The 22,041-nt window shown below is 39.2% G+C and overlaps 1 protein-coding gene across 2 annotated transcripts in view; it reads right to left on the reverse strand.

The window, feature by feature from the left end:
* The window catches only part of CWC22 (CWC22 spliceosome associated protein homolog), a 295,530-nt gene that overhangs the window by 258,881 nt on the left and 14,608 nt on the right, over positions 1–22,041 (reverse strand). The gene's annotated exons all lie outside the window — the stretch shown is intronic.

The raw sequence follows: 22,041 nt of genomic DNA on the forward strand, positions 1-22,041 counted from the left end.
TGTGAAAAGTTAAAGATTTTATATATATGATCGCATCTGGTGGCAAAATGGTGCCATGAAATATACCAAAATGGACCTAGATCAATACCCTAGGTCAGTGCTTTCCAAACTGTGTGTCGGGACACACTAGTGTGTCGGCAGCAGTGAGTAGGTGTGTCCCTGCTTCAGCACAAATTTTTTTAAATTTCTTTTTTTTTATTTTTGTTTTTTTTTTATTTCTGACTTTCCACCTGCCTGCTACGCATATCACATGGTTGACACGTGATTGATACCTAGTGGGTCACAGATCATCTTAACCAATTGGCACAGCTCAGTGGGAACTGAAACTATTCCCATTGGCGGCTTTAGCGGCACATTGGCTGGTGACTGCACGTGTAGTCAGTGAGTGGGACAGCAGTGCGTTCGCATCGTTGACAGTAGTCATTCAGACTCACAGAGCTCTGAGGGTGGCAGCTTAAACGCTGAGCTGAAGTCAAAGTGTTTTTTTGTTGTTGTTGCAGCTAGCTCCCAGTAGTGCATTGCTGCTCCTGCTGTTGATATATGGATAGGAAGTGGAAGCTTAAAAATGCTTGATGATGAAATGTGCGTGCCTTTATCTTATATTCCCCCAAATATTCAGAAACTGTGTTCATCCCATCAACCTCATAAATCCCATTAAAATAGTAAGTAGCTAGGCGGAGCTTGGCCAAGCAGGCAAATGGCCGCATAGTCACATCGCTCCGGCACAGCAGTAAGACCTGTCACCTTTAAAACAGTGTCTAACACTTTTAATCAGCAGCAAACAGTGGCTTAACAACTAAAGCCCCAAATGTGAGCAAGCTCGTAACCGGGAGAGACCGGACCCGCATGCAATTCTACAGAAAGCAGGAGCAACGGAGCGCTCCGTCGCCATCTTTAATCATTTACAACTGCGACGGCAAGGGATCTCTCACAGCACACGATGATCGGAGACCTGATGGGGTAAGAGCTCACATTAGATTGTACACGAAAGGCTCCACACAAGTCTTACACAGGAGAGGACATGATACAACTAAACCCACTAAATATATAACACGCTAAACAGATGAATCCCAAGGTCAGCGATCAAATGATCAGCACAGTAGTGGAAAACAATCCGCTAATGAGGTAAACAGAACAGTAATTTACAAACCAAAACCAAGAAATACAGCAAAACTGCCTCAAAGATATTAATGAACAGCACTGACCAGAAAATAACGCACAGCACTGAACATCTGGCATAAAATACAGCATACGACACCAGGCCTAAACAGGCCCTCGCAGAGCGCTGCATCACAAGCCTTCTAATTGCTCACACTGAGTTTTCTAAACTAACCTTCTGCAGCAGCCATGACATCCAAGAACAAAGGCAAAGGGGACAAAAATCCTAAAGGTCAGTCGCAGACCAACACACTAGTAAGCTCTTTTTTCCAATCCAACGCTTCAGACACACAAGAATCAAACCCCACAGACTGCACTTTACAGAATGATCCAATATCTTCTCCTGATTACATGATACAACTTAAACAGGACATAGCCAAGCTACCATCCAAAGAAGATTTTGAATCTCTCAAATCTCTCATAACAAGAGAACTATCCTCGCTACGCAGAGACATGACAGAGATGGGAGAGAGAATAGTATCAGTTGAAGAAACACAAGACACAACTACAGAAGCTGTTTGCTCATTATACAACCAAACCAGTACACATGAAAGCAAACTAGAAGCCCTACAAGAAAAGATAGAGGACCTAGAGAATAGGGGACGGAGGAGTAACCTCCGCATTAGGGGCATACCTGAGCTAATTAAACCAACAGACCTATTGGAATATTTACAAGGACTTTTCCGTCAAATACTGGGAAACCAGCAGGCCCCACCGATAGAAATAGAAAGAGCCCATAGAACTCTCCGTCCCCCACCACCACCTAATGCTCCCCCCAGGGACATTATCCTCAAATTCCTCAGATTCAACGACAGAGAAGCTATCTGGCAGAAAGCCAGATCCTCTCACACAATCACATATCTGGACCATGAGCTACAGATCTACCCGGACCTGAGCCCCAGCACCATACAAAAGAGAAAAGAAACCCGCTTCATCACCTCTATACTGCAGGACAGAAACATCAAATATCGCTGGAGATTCCCCTTCAGCTTAATTGTACCGCACGAAGGATCTACAATCATTTACAAGGGTGTACAAGACCTTGACAAGCTCTCCAAAGGTCTGGGAATCCCCTTGAAACTTCCTGGTCCACCTTCTTCATCTGAAGGCCCTCAACTGCTCATACTCCATTCTCAAGTCTGCAGAAAACAACCTGGAACAAAGTTCAGTCCCTTAAGAAGCGAAAAGAAAATACGAACATTTCTCCTGCATCATTAGGAGACTGACCAAGACAAGTACCTTATTTGAACTGTCCACCTTGGGTAAGACCCTGAAATGTAAAACTTGTCACCAATACTAGTCAGAAACTAGTACAATACCTGTTTAGTTACATGCTAGTTAAGCTAAGCAAAATGTTATTTCTTGTTGATATGTTTTTTCTACTATAACCCTATAAGGGTCTTTCTAATTCTAGAAAGGTTTTGGTTAATAGCCATTAGTATAACTAATCACATTGTTATTCTTATGTTTAATACTTGCATTCTTGCTGCTGTAAAACCTCAGATTGAAATGAAAAGAATTTCAATCTTCCCTCTGGCTCCTGGCCATTCCCCCCCCCTAGTTAACTATCCTACCCCCATTGATTACCATTTAAGTATAATGAATCATACTGTAATGTTCATATTGTTCATGCCTATAAATGTACAATGCATACGCTCCTTTTATTTTATACATCAATACTGGTTCCTATACCGCCCAGGCCTGAGAAATAGTCTAACACTGTCTTCACACACCCTACACAGCGTATTACCATCAAGGATAAATCATTATGAGTAAAAACAAAACTCATAACAGACAACTATCTTTCCTAACGATTAATGCTAAGGGCCTAAATAACCCGCACAAAAGAAACATTGTTATACGAGATATTAAACATAGAAAAGGGGACTTGATATTTATACAAGAATCCCACTTCTTAAAGGGCCACGAACCTAAAACTTTCTTTTATAAATTCGGTCCCTCATATTACTCCTCAAACTGTTCCAAAACTAATGGAGTTGGGATTTTAATAAAAAAGGGTATACCCTTTCAACTACTCGATTCACATAAAGATACGGAAGGGAGATATATAATATTAGTGGGGAAACTATTTAACACCATTACCACCTTAGTAAGTGCTTATGCCCCAAACACTGGACAAGACAAATTCATAACCTCCCTAACTGGAAAAATCTTAGAGGTGGCCAAGGGTATGTTAATAGTAGGTGGAGACCTTAATGTCTCACTAGACCCGTACCGGGATAACTCAAATCACACCTCTTCAACACCACATAAAGCACTGTCGGTCATAAAACAACGCTTACGGGATTTGGCGCTACATGATGTCTGGAGAATACATCACCCTGAGACAGACGACTTTACATTCTTTTCCCATCCACACTCACGCTTCTCTCGAATAGACTACATACTAACTGATGTAACTACTCTCTCATTTATTACACAATCATCCATTATCCCCGCGACCTGGTCAGACCACTCTATAGTTTCCTGCTCAATACTATGGCCCTCAGCTTCCCCTTCTACTTACATATGGAAAATTAACGAGGAACTATTAGACCTCCCACTATATAATGACAAAATTCAAAAAGCCATAAAAGAATTATTCGACTTTAATATTAACTCGATACCCTCATTTCAGACTATCTGGGAGGCACATAAGGGGACTATACGAGGTGAATTAATGAGCATGCACTCCCACTATAAAAAACAGCAAAGACAACTGCTACATGACTCCTTGAATAAAGCAAATGATCTAGAATCACAACTTAAAAGAACACCTAACAACCCACAGTTAGCTAAGAATTTACAAGAGACAAAACGGATAGTAACTAACCTTCTAGATAAAGAATGCAAGGCTTTTGCCTTCAAACTCAAGCAGACACATTACGAAGGAGACAATAAATGCAGTAGGCTATTTGCCCGCAAATTAAAACGTAAAGCCCAACGGGCCTACATTCTCACAATAAAGTCCCCTAACAAAACACACCATGACACTCCAAACATCGCTGAAGCCTTCCGTTCTTACTACGAACAACTATACAACCTGACTACGAAATCTACAGACTCACATCCACATAACTCAGAGCCTGATGTATCCTTCATTGACAAATATTTATCAGACGTGAAACTCCCAGAACTGACAGAAGAACAACAAACTTTCCTTCAAAACCCCTTTACCCTGCTTGAAATTAAAAAAACCATAAAAGACCTCCCCACAGACAAAGCCCCAGGCCCTGATGGCTACACTAACTATTACTATAAAAAATACATAGATCTCCTTTCCCCACACCTTCTCTCTCTCTTTAACTCAATAACTCCGGAGAACCCTTTCCCCACTCGGACACTGGAAGCTTTCATCTCTATTATACCAAAACCTGGAAAAAGCCCTGAATTTGTCGAAAACTATAGGCCAATCTCACTCCTAAATACAGACCTAAAAATATACGCTAAAATCCTTGCAGTAAGACTAAACACAGTACTACCACAATTAATTGAGAAAGACCAGGTTGGATTCGTACCAACCAGGGAAGCAAAGGACAATACTGTCCGGGTTATACAACTTATAGAATATGCTACACACAAAAACATCCCGCTCTTGGTTCTGTCGACCGACGCGGAGAAAGCGTTCGACCGCGTTGGTTGGCAGTTTCTGAGAGCGGTATTACGAAAAATGGGAGTGGGACAAGACTTTATTAATCGGGTGTTTGCCATGTACTCTACTCCAACAGCCAGGGTTCGCATAAATGGTTCCCTTTCGGCCCCATTTCATATCACAAATGGCACACGACAGGGCTGCCTTCTTTCCCCACTGCTATTCGCCTGCGTAATAGAAATACTAGCACATAAAAATACGAAATCACCCCCTAATAACAGGTATACAAATACACAACTCACATCACAAGATTATGTTATACGCTGACGATGTACTGTTCTGCATCACTAATCCCCAAACCACTATACCGCACATCATACGTCAGTTAGACGAATTTAGCATTGTATCTAACTTTCTAATTAATAAAACGAAATCAGAAATCATGAACATTAATGTCTCACCGACGGATATAGCTCTAATCAAACATATATGCCCATTTCGCTGGCAAACAAGCTCCCTCAAATACCTAGGTATCCAACTCACGCCTTCCCCAGATCACCTTTTTACTCTAAATTACAAACCACTCCTTAAGGAGATTATTACAGATCTTTCCTCCTGGAAAAGGAAGCATATCTCATGGCTAGGGAGGATCAACGTAATCAAAATGAACATCCTTCCGAGACTCCTCTACCTCTTTCAAACTCTACCCATCCCCCTCCCTACAAACTACCTCAACACCCTGCAATCAAACATCTTAGACTACATTTGGCTCAACAATAGAGCGAGAATTAGCAAAAAGATAATGTTTCTCCCCATACACATGGGAGGTCTTGGGGTCCCCGATTTTCATAGATATAGACAAGCTACCTTTTTACAACGAATCATAGACTGGTGCTCAAACCTACACGACAAAACATGGGTGCAATTAGAGCACGACATGACACAAAACCTACACCTGGGCCAACTATGCTGGTCGCCAAAGGACAGAGATAGATTCCTAAAATCCACCACACAAATAATATCGGAAACCTTCAGAGTCTGGGACAGGGTTCTGGCCGAGTGCCCCAATTTATCGACAAAATTCTCACCTTTGACACCGTTAACACACAATAAAGAATTCCGACCTGGCCTTTCAATGATGACTAGGCTTGCGGGTAGCTCCGTCAGATCCTTACAGATTCACCACTTGGGAAATGAACAACACTCCCCTAGCATCCAGGAACTGGTCTCTGAGGGCTTCTCTGTCCTTGGAGACTGGTTCTTCTACAGACAGTGTCAATCATATATCACATCTCACCCACAATCCAATAACATGATCAGGTCAATGACATCCTTCGAATCTATTTGCCATAAAAACACCCCAACCAGACACGCTCTATTACACATTCCCTCCTATCACAACAACCGCACGGAGCTCTGCCATACTACATAGACAGATGGAATTCTGAATTAGGAATAGAAATCACATATACAGATGCCTTGCAAATTTTCACCAACATAAAGAAAACCTCAATCTCCTGTAAATTCGTTGAACTTAATTTAAAAATACTTCAAAGATGGTACCTAACCCCAGAACGATGTAAAAAAATATATAAACTCAAATCAGCTCAATGCTGGAGATGTGGATCTGGGGAGTGCCACATGTCCCATACATGGTGGCAATGCAGTAACTTAATACCTATCTGGAACGAGGTAGCTCAGGAGTCTAGTAAAATACTAGGAATACCCACTCCCTTAGATCCTTGCTTATGGCTCTTTAACAAGACCCCGAGAAAACTCTCTACTCCACTAAAAAAATTATTTCATATCCTGAGCAACAGTTTTAAAATTCTGATTGCAAGGAACTGGAAGTCAGATAAGATCCCCTCCCTGGCACACTGGCTCTCAGAGTGCTACCGCACTATATCTCTGGAAGAATATTTTTATATGAAAAATAAAAACACAGACTTATATGCTCAGATGCTTTTTGTATGGGAAACTTACATACACTCCTATTCTAAGTAACTTAACAAGCCCTAGAAAAGAAAAAATCTCAGGTAAACCCTTAGCAATGCTAGAGAAACATGCAGGCCTGGACGGTATACCTTATTGTACAACGACTTCTTCTCTCAACGTTGATGTTTATTGTAACAATACTTGAATTTCCCTTTCCTCCCCCCTCCATCCCCTCTTTCTATACCCCCACAAAAGTAAGACGCAAAATGACTCACGAATGTAATTGATTTTATTTTGTATGTTTATCTTTATGTAAAAGCTTGAATTTCAATAAACTTTTGAAAAAAAAAAAAAAAGTTTCCAATGTACTTCTATGATCAAAAAAAAAAAAAAAAAAATAATAGTAAGTAGCTATTGGTGTTATTAAACTTTTTTTTTAATTCTTGCACATACATACTGTTACTTGTAAATACATTACGTTATTATATAATTTATGTATGTGTCCGTATCTTTTAAAACAAGTTAGTTCAACCTCCTTTTTGCTAGTACAACTGAATTAATTACTGTGTCGCGAAATGATGTAGGTCTAAAAAAGTATGTCACCAACATGAAAAGTTTGGAAAGCTCTGCCCTAGGTTGTTCCCGGTCTGGAGCGTTACCTCTAACTCTTCTCAGTAGGAACCGTGTCCTGGGACCCCATACAGCTGCGCGTCTCCTATCTTACATTATATCCACTTAACAATCATCGGCACTGTTACAGCGTTGCGTGCAGGTTCAGCCCCCTCACTCACATGTGACCGCCAATCAGCCAATGGTTATAAAAATATCCGTTCCCATTCAAAAACAAAAGGTGCTTGGCGTTGTAGGGAAACAGTTCCAAAAAGTAGAATTAAGAGATAGCCAGCACAAACTTCGTAAAAGCTTCAAAACTTTATTCAGTACATCTTACAAAGGCTACAAACAGCTTCTGGTAGGAAAATCTGCCTGACATGTTTTGGCCAATGGCCTTAATCATAGACACTCTATTGGTTAAAAACACTTAAAAATATATACCTGGAGCTATCATACAATTGGGTAGCCACTAGTCATGTGACTGAAGGTGTGTGCACAAAACATTAACCCATACATATCCTCCTTACAGCAATAAATGGTACAAAGAGAAAGAAGAAAATATTTTGTATATATAATATCAAATATCACTTTCTGTAAAAAGCACTATACAGTACATTAAACATTATATCAAATATAAGCAGAAGACATTTGTGTTGACTCAAAAATCTTTTCACTCCTCCTTATTACTTCTAGTTAGATGCCAGAAATATTTTATATACATCAAAACTTTAATTAAATGTAAAGACAATCAATGCAAGGGTAACTGAACATTCAGCTTACACATTAGCATGGATCCTAAATAGATCAATTAAACATACCGAGCAGTTGCCTATAGTACTTTGGCAATTTACTTTACCTACTGGATAAATAAAGAAGCATAAAGTGGGTAGTATGAATATCAAAACTGCCAAATGTAAATTATCTTCAAGATAACATGGGGCCACATGTTATCTCTCCTTAAAAATGTATGAATTCAATGCAAACTAACTTCATGGTTGATGAATTCTCCATTAAATTGGTGATCACAAGTTATAATAAGTAATAAATATGGGCCATAGCAGGTAAAGATGATAATAGTGGAAATGTTACCACCTACAGAATAGATTAGACAATACTCAGCCCTACGTTGCTTCCAATGGCTACTACTCCCAGACGTTTATGATATCATAGATCGAATTGTATCCATTTGGAAGCCAGGTGGCCAGAGAGAAGATCCAAAAAGCCTCTCTTTTAAGCAGTAATTTGTTCAGAGCGCAACCCCTTTTGGGTTTTCTTATTTTGTCAATTATCATCCACTTAAAAGGTGGAGATGGAACTAGCATGTTACGAAATAAAATGCTTAACCAATTCTGAACATGCATCAGATCTTTTGATGTCAGAGAGGTGTTGTCGGATTCTCTTTCTGGCCTCCCTGGATGTACACCCTACATACTGTTTCATAGAGCAAGTACACCAGGCCATGTATATTACTAATTTTGCTCTGCAATTGACACAACTTTCCAATTTATATTGTTTTTTTGACATGTTAGATTTGAAGGTATCACCTCTGTGGGTGAAACTGCATGGAATGCAGGGACCAAAACAGAGGTTAGCCATGAGCTGGTATTTGAATGTGTAGACAAATCCCTGGGTGACAGGATATTACCCAAGGTCATACCTAGTCTGTAAGAGAACCTACAGCCATTCTTGACCACTTGTATTAAACCCTCGTCTGCTGTTAGCATGCTGTTAGTAAATGATTGTTTATGACTTTACAAATTTCATCATAGTCTGTAAAATATTGTGTGCCAAAAGTAACCGGTTCCGTATTACAGCCACCAGACTTCTTTAATCTGGGGAGTACCTGTTTTGACTTGTCACAGAACAAAACCTATCTATTCAAACTACCTCTTCCTTTGCTCTTTTGTAACCTCTTTCAAGAAGTCTCTGAGTCAGTTCACTACTCTGTTTCGCATAGTCTATATTACTTTAACAGTTTCTTTTCGTTCTGATAAACTGGCCTTTTGCTATTGACTGTGGCACACTCCTAGGGTGGTTGCTCTTACCATGTAAGAGTGTGTTCCCTGAAATGGGTTTTCTGTAGATAGTTGTTTCAACTCTTCTAGTCCTATCATTGGACCTTAAAATAAGGTCCAAATATGGCAAAAGGCCAGTTCATCAGAACGAAAATAAACTGTTAAAGTAATATAGACTACCCCAAACAGAGTAGTGAACTGACTCAGAGACTTCTTGAAAGAGGTTACAAAAGAGATGTCATCAAAAGAGCAAAGGAACAGGTAGATAGTTTGAATAGAGAGGTTTTGTTGGGTGACAAGTCAAAACAGGTACTCCCCAGATTAAGAAAGACGGGTGGCTGTAATACGGAACCTGTTACATTTGTCACACAATATTCTACAGACTATGATGAAATTTGTAAAGTCATAAGCAGACATTTACCCATGCTAACAGCAGACAAGGGTTTAATACAAGTGGTCAAGAATGACTGTAGGTTCTCTTACAGACTAGGTATGACCTTGGGTAATATCCGGTCACCCAGTGATTTGCCTACACATTCAAATACCAGCTCATGGCTAATCTCTGTTTTGGTCCCTGCATTTCATGCAGTTTCATCCACAGAGGTGATGCCTTCAAATCTAACATGACAAATAAACAATATAAATTGGAAAGTTGTGTCAATTGCGGAGCAAAATTTGTAATATACATGGCCTGGTGTACTTGCTCCATGAAACAGTATGTAGGGTGTACATCCAGGGAGGCCAGAGAGAGAATCCGACAACACCTCTCTGACATCAAAAGATCTGATGCATGTTCAGAATTGCCGCTAAGCATTTTATTTCAGAACATGCTAGTTCCAACTCCACCTTTTAAGTGGATGATAAAATGAGAAAATAAGAAAACCCAAAAGGGGTGGCGATCTAAACAAATTACTGCTTAAAAAAAAAGAGGCTTTTTGGATCTTCTCTTGGCTTCTAAATGGATACAATCGATCTATGATATCATAAACTTCTGGGAGGAGTAGCCATTGGAAGCAACGTAGGGCTGATTATTGTCTAATCTATTCTGTAGGTGGTAAAATTTCCACTATTATCACCTTTACCTGCTATGACCCATATTTATTACTTAATGGAGAATTCATCAACCATGAAGTTAGTTTGCATTGAATTCATACATTAAGGAGAGATAACATGTGGCCCCATGTTAGCTTGAAGATAATTTACATTTGTCAGTTTTGATATTCATATTACCCACTTTATGCTTCTTTATTTATCCAGTAAAGTCAATTGCCAAGGTACTATAGGCCCTGGTTTCTCAACAGCCGGGCCGTGGCCCAGTACCGGGCCGTGATAGCCCTGCTGGTGGGCCCCGACCTGTCATGCCCCCACTGCACACCAGGAGCAGACTGAGACCAATCAAGGCCCCAGGAAAACTGTCTCACACTGACCTAAATGTATTCAATGCTATGCAAATGAACATGGTAGCCTCCCTGACCTGCCCCCAACATGCCCCTCAACCTCCAGTGCCAGGACTCCCAACATTAAGGGCCAGAGAAAGGGACTCCAACCTTCAGGGCCAGACCCCACACTCAATGGCCCTCACAGAAACAGACCCCCAGCAGGACCCCCCACACTCCAGGGCCCCCACTAAACCCCCATTAACTGCTTAGTTACTGATAGGGCAACTGAAAACTCCAGTTTAAAGGGACACTGAACCCAATTTTTTTTTCTTTTGTGATTCAGATAGAGCATGAAATTTTAAGTAACTTTCTAATTTACTCCTATTATCAAATGTTCTTCATTCTCTTGGTATCTTTATTTAAAAAATCAAGAATGTAAGTTTAAATTCCGGCCCACTTTTGGTGAACAACCTGGGTTGTTCTTGCTGATTGGTCTCTCTCTATATCTATATATATATCTATCTATCTATCTATATATCTATCTATATCTATATCTATCTATATCTATATCTATATCTATATCTATCTATATCTATATCTATCTATATCTATATCTATATCTATCTATATCTATCTCTATATCTATCTATCTATATCTATATCTATCTATCTATATCTATATCTATATATCTATATCTATATCTCTATATCTCTATATCTCTATATCTCTATATCTCTATCTATATATATCTATATATATCTATATCTATATATATATATATATCTATATCTATATATAAAAAACTACCGGGCCCTGGACATGTCCAGCTCAAATTAACCGGGCCTTGAGGTCACTTTGGTTGAGAACCACTGCTATAGGCAACTACTCGGTATGTTTGATTGATCTATTTAGGATCCATGCTAATGTGTAATTAGCATTGATTGTTTGATTGTCTTTACATTTAATTAAAGTTTTGATGTATATCAAAATAGTTCTGGCATCTAACTAGAAGTAATAAGGAGTAGTGAAAAGATTTTTGAGTCAACACAAATGTCTTCTGCTTATGTTTGATATAATGTTTAATGTACTGTATAGTGCTTTTTACAGAAAGTGATATTTGATATTATATATACAAAATATTTTCTTCTTTCTCTTTGTACCATTTATTGCTGTAAGGAGGATATGTATGGGTTAATGTTTTGTGCACACACCTTCAGTCACATGACTAGTGGCTACCCAATTGTATGATAGCTCCAGGTACATATTTTTAAGTGTTTTTAACCAATAGAGTGTCTATGATTAAGGCCATTGGCAAAAACATGTCAGACAGATTTTCCTACCAGAAGCTGTTTGTAGCCTTTTTAAGATGTACTGAATAAAGTTTTGAAGCTTTTACAAAGTTCGTGCTGGCTCTCTCTTAATTCTACTTTTTGGAACCGTTTCCCTACAACGCCAAGCACCTTTTGTTTTCGAATGTGAACCGATCGTATTTTCTTTGCAACCGTTGGCTGATTTGCGGTCACATGTGAATGAGGCGGCTGAATCTGCATGCAATGCTGAAACAGTGCAGACGAGTTTGAAGTGGATACAAGTGAAAGAGAGGAGACATGCAGCTGCATGGGGTCCCAGGAAAGAGTTCCTACTGAGAAGAGATAAAGGTAATGCTCTGGACCGGGAACAGGCTCTTGCCGACGTTTATGCTGCAGAAGGCGGCACATGCTGTGGGTGAGTTCTGTATTTCTTCTGATACCGGATGTAAAGTTTTTCCCATCTCTTGGGGGATCCACACCTGATCAGAGGTCGGCTGAAGCTACTGCCTCATGGCTACTCCTAGCTCCTGTGTGAGATTCAAACTTCGCATATATTGCGACCACCTAGTGACTGAGCACTCCTTAATTTGTGAATGTTTGCTTTAGTGTATATATATATATATATATATATATATATATATATATATATATATATATATATATATATATATATATATATATATATATATATTTTGAGACCACCCCTCACATTTTATTATATCTTTTCATGTGACAACACTGAAGAAATTACACTTTGCTACAATGTAAAGTAGCGAGTGTACAGCCAGTATAACAGTGTAAATTTGCGGTCTCCTCAAAATAACTCAACACACAGCCATTAATGTCTAAACGGTTGGCAACAAAAGTGAGTACACCACTAAGTGAAAATGTCCAAATTGGGCCCAAAGTGTCAATATTTTTTGTGGCCACCATTATTTTCCAGCACCGCCTTAACCATCTTGGGCATGGAGTTCACCAGTGCTTCACAGGTTGCCACTGGAGTCCTCTTCCACTTCTCTATGACATCACGGAGCTGGTGGATGTTAGAGACCTTGCGCTCCCCCACACCTTCCATTTGAGGATGTCCCACAGATGCTCAATAGAGTTTAGGTCTAGAGACATGCTTGGCCAGTCCATCACCTTTACCCGCAGCTTCTTTACCAAGGCAGTGGTCATCTTGGAGGTGTGTTTGGGGTCGTTATGTTGGAATACTGCCCTGTGGCCCAGTCTCTGTCACGTATTTTCCCCTTTTGTTCACTACATGTTGTACTATACCTTTAATTCACCTATTCCATCTAACAGGAAAAGGTATAAAAGGCTCCTCCTTTCACTACTTCATTGCTTGGTAATTTATCGGAATACTTAACATTGAGTCTCTCTCTAGTTAAGTTAATTTTTCCAGGTCCCAGAGTTTCGTCTCTAACTTGTTGTTTTTCCTTTATTCCTTCATTTGAGATTGTTTCTGATATTCTAGCTAAGTGAGGCATTCTTCTAATACACTGGATACTTACAAATTACACTTGCCTCAAGCCGTCTCTCAGCTGTTCTACTGATCGACCAGTCTCCTCCCCCTGCTGTAACGGAGCTGAAGCTCGGATCATCCACGTCACCCAGCTGATCTTTCTACCAAGATTCTTTCGGCTTCTGACTTCCGACTCACCTCTCAGCAGTACTGATGACTCCCTCAACTTCGATACTCTCAGTGACATCTCAGATACTATATTATTCAGGTACGATATTCTCCTTACTGCCGTTTTCTGTTACTTGGAATTTCAAAGCATGTTACTATGTATAATCACGAGAAATATCCGGTTTCAATTACAAACTGAAACATGACCTTGTGCTACGTTCTAAAGGATTTTCTTGTTGCAACTTAGTGACTTTGTATCTGCATTTTAACAACACCAACAATAAGCGCACCCAGTAAAGATGAGAAATGCAAACGATGATGAGCTGTGAAATACCTGTTTATTTTTTTAGCAAAAACAAATGCTCAATATATTTGGTAAATATCCATACAATGCCAAAACAGGTAAGAAAGGCATAAGTAGCACGTGACAGGCAAAATTAAGCAGGAAAAAACAGGTCAGACACGTTTCCTATGTCAAAAGCATGTTTCTCCTCAGTGACCATCTATGCAGTATCTGCATTTTACTAGGATTTACTTTAAACTAGAGATCTCATTATTGATATAAAACTTGACTCGAGTATCTAAATGGGGAAGATTTCAACATTTTTTCATTAGTGTATACACTCTCTATTCAGTATACTAAATGCTAAATCTAACCTACCAGTTTATTAGGAATGAGACTTGGGAGGTTAGAAACAGCTACAAACTAAACATTAAAATAAGTGTTCATAGATTCAATCTCTTAAACATATCATTACTGTTGATTCCATAGGAGACCTGAAAAGTTTGTCACATATTACCAAGCCTTACCAAACAATATGGATCAAGCAGAAATAATTAACCACGTTAATACACTATCACAGCAGGTTGAATTATTGACACCGGGTTTAAGAGAATTGCAAACAGAGAACAATACTTTACGCAGAGTAGTTAATGATACAATCTCTGTAAAATCAAATCCTCCTGAGTATACTAGTGAACCACAGGTCTGCCCCCCAGATAACTTTAAGGGTAATAGGTCAGAATTCTGCCAATTTAGGAATGCCTGTTAGCTTATGTTTACACTCAGGCCAAAGACCTATAGTACTGATAGACAAAGTGTTAACAACCATCTCTTATCTTAGGGGGGAGCCCAGGGCATGGCGGATAATTTTTTGGAGCTAAATGATCCAATCATGAATTCTATTAAATCCTTTTTCTCTGCTATGGCAGTCCTCTACGAGGATCCTAACAAACAGCTGACCGCTGAATATGCTATGAGGGCACTTAAACAAGGGAAGCGCCCGATGGAGGACTACACAGAGTTTAAACGTTGGTCTACAGACGCACAACGGAAAGAAATCTCCCTTAAAAATCAGTATAGACTTGGTTTGTCAGAATCCCTGAAAGATGAGGTTGCCAGGGTAGAAATGCCCACTACCTTAGAATCTTTAATGACTCTCACTGTATCAATAGATAGACACCTAAGAGAGAGGCGGTCAGAGAAAGGAGCAACTGACTTAGTTTATAAGAAACCTTATTCCACAGTGCTCACGTACCAAAAATCAGGCACAGAACCTATGGAGATAGGGTTTACTAGAGCCCCATTGACTCCAGAGGAGAGAAACAGGAGAAGAATCAATAACTTATGTTTATATTGTGCTGGCCAAGGACACAATGGTAATACTTGTCCCATCCTTAGCCGCCAGAAGAAGGGTAAGCAGTTACATGTAACCCAATGTTTATCCTTCCACTCAAGACATAATACTTATTGCATTTTACCTGTTACCTTACAGTGGGATCAACACCTAATACCAACTGACACAGTAATTGATTTGGGTGCCACAGGAGTGTTTATTGATAAGAAAATTGTAGAAATCAATAAAATACCTATAGTTTTTTTCCAAGTATTTGATGGTTCACACATAACTTCTGGTCCAATTACACATCAAACGGTTCCCATTACACTAACAACTGATACCGGTCATACCGAAACAATATCTTTTGACATAATATCATCACCTATGTTTCCAATTGTTCTTGGGTTGCAGTGGTTAACACTACATCAACCTACCATTAACTGGAAAACATTAAAGTTACACTTAAATTAAGAGTACTGCAATACTACGTTATCATACACATTATTAATCAGCTAAAACAAACAACTATCCCTAAACATTATGAAGACTTCGCTGATGTCTTCGATAAAAAAGGAAGCGGAGACCTTACCGCCACATAGAGCATATGATTGCCCTATCTATTTGATACCTGGTTCAAGCATACCATATGGTCATGTATTCCCTTTGTCTAAGGAAGAGTTGTCGCATCTTAAAAAGAGTATCTTGCGGAGAACATAAAGAAAGGTTTCATAAGACCTTCATCCTCACCTGCTGGTGCAGGTATGTTCTTTGTGAGGAACAAAGACAACACACTTAGACCGATAATCGATCAACGCGAGTTAAACAAGCGTACTATAAAGAATAGGTATCCTCTCCCCTTAATACCCAAGCTTATTGAACGTTTGCAGGGTGCTAAGATCTATACGAAACTTGACCTAAGAGGGGCATACAATCTCATACGTATAAAAGGACATGAGTGGTTGACAGCCTTTAGGACCAGATACGGTCTTTATGAGTATACTGTGATGCCTTTCGGGCTCTGTAATTCCCCTGCAACGTTTCTATATTTCATAAATGAAATATTTTGGGATTTACTTGACATCTACAGTCATATACTTAGACGACATCCTTATATATTCTGAGAATATATAGGACCACATAAAACATGTACGGATTGTTTTATCCCGGTTAAAAACACATCAACTTTTTGCAAAACCAGAAAAATGTATATTTGATACATATGAAATTGATTTCCTGGGATATCACATCTCTCCTAGTGGAATACAGATGGATGATTCTCAAATACAGGTGGCCCTCGTTTTACAACGGTTCAATTTACACCGTTTCAGAATAACAACCTTTTTTTCCAGTCAGTGCATTTATTAAAATAGCCAGTAGGTGGAGCTGTCTGCTTGTGTTGCAGCAAAGCCAAGCAAGCTGAAATTAATCAGTTTAACCAGACCTGAGCTATCGAGCAGATTTCAAAGGAACAAGATCTTCCTGTCTATAAATCAGTCCAGTTTGGAATGCATAGAAAGAACTGTTTGCAGAAAAAATGCAAGTGAAGTCTGTATTGTGTGATTATTTTATTAGGTTTATAATGCTGTTTAGCAAATGTTTTTGTTCATTTAACTTAGTTTAATTATATATTCTGTGTTGTGTGATTATTTTATTACGTTTATAATGCTGTTTATTTTTAAAGCTTTGAAATGAAGACTTTAAATGCTAATGTATTAGGTGTTACTTATGATAATTTTGAGAGGGGCCTGGAACCTAACTCCCTCACTTCCCATTGACTTACATTATAAACTGGGTTTCAATTTACAACGGTTTCGATTTACAACCATTCCTTCTGGAACCTAACCCCGACGTAAACTGAGGGCTACCTGTACTAGCTGTTAAAAATTGGCAAATACCGAAAAACAAAAAGGAAGTTCAGAGGTTCCTTGGTTTTTCCAATTTTTACCGGAAATGTATTCAAGGTTTTGCACAGAATAGTCGGCCTCTTACATCTCTTAAAGGGACACTGTACCCAAATTTTTTCTTTCATTATTCAGATAGAGCATGCAATTTTAAGCATATTTCTAATTTACTCCTATTGTCAAATTTTCTTTATTCACTTGGTATTTTTATTTGAAAAGCAAGAATATAAGTTTAGATGCCGGCCCATTTTTGGTGAACAACCTGGGTTGTCCTTGCTGATTGGACAGCACCAATAAACAAGTGCTGTCCATGGTTCTGAACCACAAATTGGCTGGCTCCTTAGCTTAGATGTCTTCTTTTTCAAATAAAGAAAGCAAGAGAACGAAGAAAAATTGATAATAGGAGTAAATTAGAAAGTTGCTTAAAATTGCTTGCTCTATATGAATCACAAAAGAAAAAATTTGGGTTCAGTGTCCCTTTAATGTAAAAGCAGTTTTCAAATGGACTTCCGATGCACAACAATCCTTTGAGAATTTAAAACAAAGGTTTACTACAGCACCTATTCTCCATTTTCTAGACCCAGAACTTCAGTACACCATGGAGATTGATGCCTCGAATTATGCAATTGGAGCTATTCTGTCACAAAGACACACTTTAAAAGAAAAACTTCATATTGTTGCCTATTTTTCAAAAACAATGAACATCGCTCCGATTACTTATCAAATAGGCGAGAACGAGTTGCTAGCCATAAAACTCAGTTTAGAGTATTGGAGACATTTATTGGAAGCTACAAAATTACCAATACAGATATACACTGATCACAAAAACATCAAATTCTTAAAGAGTAGTAAAACTCTAAGCTCCAGACAAGTGAGATGGAGTTTGTTCTTTTCTCATTTTAATTTCATTATCACATATAGACCTGCCAATAAAAATCTTAAGGCTGATAGCCTTTCCAGAAAGGATCCTAGACCCACCTTTACACAAAATTCCACACTAATTCTGAAACTCGACTGTTTCTTAGGAGTAACCCTTCAGACTATACATACATTACAAGAACAGTTACGTAATAGCAATCTTGATAAAAGCTCTTTGGTCTTACACACTGATGGGTTGCTATATAAAGGACAATCTGTTTTTGTTCCTGAAACTATGAGAGATGAAGCTATGAAACATGTACATGAAACACCAATATCTGGTCATCCTGGTACAGCAAAAATCATGGATCCTTTTGGTGGCCAAGAATGTTACAGTCTGTAAAGAAATACATCCAAACCTGTAACGTTTGCATTCAATTAAAACATAGTAAACAACCTCCATTCGGACTACTTATGTCATTACCTATCCCTAACAAACCATGGGAAAGAATCGGAATGGACTTCCTCGTTGAATTTCCATTATCCGACAGAAACACCATTATGGTAGTCGTGGACCACTTCACAAAAATGGCCCATTTTATCCCCTACCACTCACTTCCCACTGCCAGTCAAACTGCACAACTTTTAATTGAACATATCTTCAAGTTGCATGGTTTACCTACTGATATAACCACTGACAGAGGTTCACAGTTCACTTCTAAGTTTTGGACCGATTTCTGTGACCAACTTCAAATAAAACGTAACTACAGTACTTCATATCACCCCCAGACCAATGGGCAAACCGAAAAAAACAACCAGTGGCTATAACAGTTTTTAAGATGCTATTGCAATTTTCAGCAGGACATTTGGACAAGACTTATTCCTTTAGCGGAGTTTTCTTATAACAACTCCATTAACTCTTCAACTAAAGCCACTCCTTTCTTTTTGAATAAAGGTTATCATCCTAGGAATCACTTTTATCCTACCAAACAAACGTCTTGTCCAACTGTAAATGATACTTTGGACAACTTAAAAAAAGTCCACCAAAAGTTGAAGGACATCATTAAACAATCTCAAGAGTATCAAAAAATCTACTATGATAGAAGACACAGGACACCTCCTCTCTACTAAGAAGGCAGTCAAGTTTGGCTCTCCACAAAACATCTGAGATTAAATACACCAAGTAAAAAACTTGCAAGTCTGTTTATAGGACTTTTCACTGTGAAAAAGGTTATTAATGACAATGCTGTAGTATTGGATCTACCAACATCGTATAAAATACATAATAGTTTTCCCGTTTCCCTACTCAAGCCTTACATACCTACCAGAAATCCACCGAAGGATTTGACAACATCGACTTTGCAAATTCAACCTGAACAGGAATTTGAGGTTGCTTCCATCATGGACTCAAGGAAATACTGTGGACAAATGCAGTATCTAGTCCATTGGAAGGGGTATTCCCATAATGACGATACTTGGGAACCTTCCTCCAACCTCTCAGCTCCGAGACTGGTTTGGCTTTTCCATCGTAAGAATCCCCAGCGTCCTAGAGCCTGATCCACTGAGTGGCTCTTTGAGGAGGGGGTTCTGTCATGTATTTTCCCCTTTTGTTCACAACATCACAGGGTTGGTGGATGTTAGAGACCTTGCGCTCCCCCACCTTCCATTTGAGGATGCCCCACAGATGCTCAATAGAGTTTAGGTCTGGAGACATGCTTGGCAGTCCATCACCTTTACCCTCAGCTTCTTTACCAAGGCAGTGGTCATCTTGGAGGTGCGTTTGGGGTCGTTATATTGGAATACTGCCCTGTGGCCCAGTCTCTGTCGTGTATTTTGCCCTTTTGTTCACTACATGATGTACTATACCTTTAATTCACCTATTCCATCTAACAGGAACAGGTATAAAAGGCTCCTCCTTTCACTACTTCATTGCTTGGTAATTTATCGGAATACTTAACATTGAGTCTCTCTCTAGTTAAGTAAATGTTTCCAGGTCCCAGAGTTTTGTCTCTAACTTGTTGTTTTTCCTTTATTTCTTCATTTGGGATTGTTTCTGATATTCAAGCTAAGTGAGGCATTCTTCTAATACACTGGATACTTACAAATTACACTTGCCTCAAGCCGTCTCTCGGCTGTTCTACTGATCGACCAGTCTCCTCCCCCTGCTGTAACAAAGCTGAAGCTCGGATCATCCACGTCACCCAGATGATCTTTCTACTAAGATTCTTTCAGCTTCTGACTTCCAACTCACCTCTCAGCAGTACTGACTACTCCCTCAACTTCGATACTCTCAGTGACATCTTAGATACTATATTATTCAGGTACAATATTCTCCATACATGCATATAATACTGAACTGCAGTTTTCGGTTACTTGGCATTTCAAAGCATGTTACTATGTATAATCACGAGAAACATCCGGTTTCAATTACAAACTGAAACATGACCTTGTGCTACGTTCTAAAGGATTTTCTTGTTGCAACTTAGTGACTTTGTATCTGCATTTTACTAGGATTTACTTTAAACTAGAGATCTCATTATTGATAACAAAACTTGACTTGAGTGTCTAAATGGGGAGTATTTCAACATATTTTCATTAGTGTATACACTCTCTATTCAGTATACTAAATGCTAAATCTAACCTACCAGTTTATTAGGAATGAGACTTGGGAGGTTAGAAACAGCTACCAACTAAACATCAAAAGAAGTGTTCATAGATTCACTCTCTAAAACATAATCATTTCTGTTGATTCCATAGGATACCTGAAAAGTTTGTCAGTGTCTCCGAAGGGAGGGGATCATGCTCTGCTTCAGTATGTCACAGTACATGTTGACATTCATGGTTCCCTCAAGGAACTGTAGCTCCCCAGTGCCGGCAGCACTCATGCAGGCCCAGACCATGACACTCCCACCACCATGCTTGACTGTAGGCAAGACACGCTTGTTTTTACTCCTCACCTGGATGCCGCCACACACGCTTCACACCATCTGAACCAAATAAGTTTATCTTGGTCTCATCGGACCACAGGACATGGTTCCAGTAATCCATGTCCTTAGTCTGCTTGTCTTCAGCAAACTTTGCAGGCTTTCTTGTGCATTATCTTTAGAAGAAGCTTCCTTCTGGGACGACAGCCATGCAGACCAATTTGATGCTGTGTGCGGCGTATGATCTGAGCACTGACAGGCTGACCCACCACCTCTTCAACCTCTGCAGCAATGCTGGCAGCACTCATACGTATATTTCCCAAAGACAACCTCTGGATATGACGCGGAGCACGTGCACTCAACTTCTTTGGTCGACCATGGCGAGGCCTGTTCTGCTGTTCTGAGTGAAACCTGTCCTGTGAAACCGCTGTATGGTCTTGCCCACCGTGCTGCAGCTCAGTTTCAGGGTCTTGGCAATCTTCTTATAGCCTAGGCCATCTTTATGTAGAGCAACAATTCTTTTTTTCAGATCCTCAGAGAGTTCTTTGCCATGAGGTGCCATGTTGAACTTTCAGTGACCAGTATGAGAGCGATAACACCAAATTTAACACACCTGCTCCCCATTCACACCTGAGACCTTGTAACACTAAAGAGTCACATGACACCGGGGAGGGAAAATGGCTAATTGGGCCCAATTTGGACATTTCCACTTAGAGGTATACTCACTTTTGTTGCAAACGGTTTAGACATGAATGGCTGTGTGTTAAGTTATTTAGAGGGGACAGCAAATTTACACTGTTATACTGGCTGTACACTCACTACTTTACATTGTAGCAAAGTGTCATTTCTTCAGTGTTGTCACATGAAAAAATATAATAAAATATTTACAAAAATGTAAGGGGTGTACTCACTTTTGTGAGATTATGTATGTATGTATGTATGTATGTATGTATGTATGTATGTATGTATGTATGTATGTATATATATATATATATATATATATATATATATATATATATATATATATATAGTTTTGATAGGTAAATAAAAATAAAAAACAAGGCTCTATTTCTGATTAACCCCTATGTGCTGTTACAATAGTGTTAA

The sequence above is a fragment of the Bombina bombina genome, chromosome 1, assembly GCF_027579735.1.
Source record: "Bombina bombina isolate aBomBom1 chromosome 1, aBomBom1.pri, whole genome shotgun sequence".
In the NCBI taxonomy this organism is placed as follows: Eukaryota; Metazoa; Chordata; class Amphibia; order Anura; family Bombinatoridae; genus Bombina; species Bombina bombina.